The sequence below is a fragment of the Rhincodon typus genome, chromosome 24, assembly GCF_021869965.1.
Source record: "Rhincodon typus isolate 14 chromosome 24, sRhiTyp1.1, whole genome shotgun sequence".
Lineage (NCBI taxonomy): Eukaryota > Metazoa > Chordata > Chondrichthyes > Orectolobiformes > Rhincodontidae > Rhincodon > Rhincodon typus.
In genome coordinates, this window is record NC_063355.1 from 3,867,630 (window position 1) to 3,869,978 (window position 2,349).

At 50.6% G+C, this 2,349-nt stretch overlaps 1 protein-coding gene across 1 annotated transcript in view; it reads right to left on the reverse strand.

Annotated features, from left to right (window-relative positions):
• The window catches only part of mif (macrophage migration inhibitory factor), a 5,305-nt gene extending 5,281 nt beyond the window's left edge, over window positions 1-24 (reverse strand). Inside the window, exon 1 of the mRNA XM_020519399.2 lies at window positions 1-24. This exon is cut by the window's left edge and continues 230 nt beyond it. The gene's annotated coding sequence lies outside the window, so the exon portion shown is untranslated.
• Between the last annotated feature and the right edge of the window lie 2,325 nt (window positions 25-2,349).

Here is a 2,349-nt window from a genome sequence, read left to right on the forward strand (position 1 = left end):
CTCCATGCTCCCTGCACCCTCACTCCTCCGGCCACTAGCGGCCGCTGAACCCGCTCCCCACTCCCTGCCCGTCACTCCTCCGGCCACTAGCAGCCGCTGGCCCCACTCCATGCTACTGCACCTCTCGCCTCCGGCCACTAGTGCAAAGGAAAACAAAAGGAGTAATATAAAGTGAAAGGTACAATTCTCAACTGTGTGCAGGCTGTAGAGGGTCCTGGGGGTTTATGTGCACAAATCTTTGAAGGTGTCAGGATGTGTTGAGGTTTATAAACAGAAGCAGAATACAAAAGCCAGGAAAATTTAAAAAAAATTTAACGAATTTACTCATCAACCTGTTGAAAGATCTTATTACACAACTCCAGAGCAGGTGGGATTATGAACCCAGGCTGAATCTAGTCCAGGAGTAGGGACACAACCACCGTGCCACAAGGGGGGCAAAAGCAAATAAACATATATGCAACACTAGTTCACCCTCAACTGGAATGTTATACATAATATTCTGGGCATGATTCCTGATGGAAAATGAGAGGGATTTGAAGAGAGTGCAGAAAAGATTGAAAATAGTTCTAGGGTTGAGGGACTAAGGCTGTTCTCCTTGGAGAAAAAAGGTTGAGGGGAGATCTGTTAGGGTGTCATAACTGTGTAGGTATAATAACTTGTAAAGGTTTCATTTTCTTAAACTATAAGTTAGTTGGACTGTAACTGGACAAAAGATTTTTTAAATGCCGGCTCTGTATACAGCTGCAAATTTTGAGTGTATTGAGAAGCAAACCTCAGCAGATCATGAAAGGTCACTGACAATTCATTGTGAGAATGTAAAGTTGTCATTGACTGAAAGCAGAGAGTCACTGCTGGGAGAAGAGCTGTTTCCAGAATGCCTGTGCCTTTTATGAAACACGACTCAGATCTTTGTCTGAATCACCTGGTAATGCTTTGCCCGTTGAGAATGATTCCAAAGCCACGTTGCCTCGACAGAGCTTACATCTTAGACCATTTGGAATGAACTCTATCCCAAGAGAGACATGTCAAAACATCAAACAGTCTGCTGTAGAGAGTGAGAGATAGTAGGAAGTGCAGATGCTGGAGAATCCAAGACAACAAGGTGCAGGGCTGGATGAACACAGCAGGCCAAGCAGCATCATAGGAGCAGAAAGGCTGACGTTTCGGGCCTAGACACTTCATCAGAAAAGGGGGAGGGGAAGGGGGTTCTGAAATAAATAGGGAGAGAGTGGGAGGTGGATAGAAGCTGGATAGAGGAGAGGAAACAAACAGGTCGAAGAGGCGGGGATGGAGCCAGTAAAGGTGAGTGTAGGTGGGGATTTAGCGAGGGGATAGGTCAGTCCAGGGAGGACGGACAGGTCAAGGGGGCGGGATGAGGTTAGTTGGTAGGAGATGGGGTTGCGGCTTGAGGTGGGAGGAGGGGATAGGTGGGAGGAAGAACAGGTTAGGGAGGCGGGGACGAGCTGGACTGGTTTTGGGATGCGGTAGGGGGAGGGGAGATTTTGAAGCTTGTGAAAGCCACATTGATACCATTGGGCTGCAGGGTTCCCAAGCGGAATATGAGTTGCTGTTCCGGCAACCTTCGGGTGGCATCGTTGTGGCACTGCAGGAGGCCCAGGATGGACATGTCGTCTGAGAAATGGGAGGGGGAGTTGAAATGGTTCGCGACTGGGAGGTGCAGTTGTTTATTGCGAACCGAGCGTAGGTGTTCTGCAAAGCGGTCCCCAAGACTCCGCTTGTTTACCCCGATGTAAAGGAAGCCACACCGGGTACAAGCGGATGCAGTATACCACATTGGCAGATGTGCAGATGAACATCTGCTTGATGTGGAAAGTCTTCTTGGGGCCTGGGATGGGGGTGAGGGAGGAGGTGTGGGGGCAGGTGTAGCACTTCCTGCGGTTGCAGGGAAAAGTGCCGGGTGTGGTGGGGCTGGAGGGGAGTGTGGAGCGGACAAGGGATGCACGGAGAGAGTGGTCCCTCCGGAAAGCAGATAAGGGTGGGGAGGGAAAGATGTCTTTGGTGGTGGCGTCGGATTGCAGATGGCGGAAGTGTCGGAGGATGATGCGTTGGAGCCGGAGGTTGGTGGGGTGGTATGTGAGGACGAGGGGGATTCTTTTTTGGTTCTTATTGTGTGGACAGGGTGTGAGGGATGAGTTGCGGGAGATGTGGGAGACACGGTTGAGGGCGTTCTCGACCACTTAGGGGGGGAAGTTACGGTCCTTGAAAAACGAGGACAACTGAGATGTACGGGAGTGGAATGCCTCATCCTGGGAGCAGATGCGGCGGAGACGAAGGAATTGGGAATAGGGGATAGCATTTTTGCAGGAAGGTGGGTGGGAGGAGGAGTAT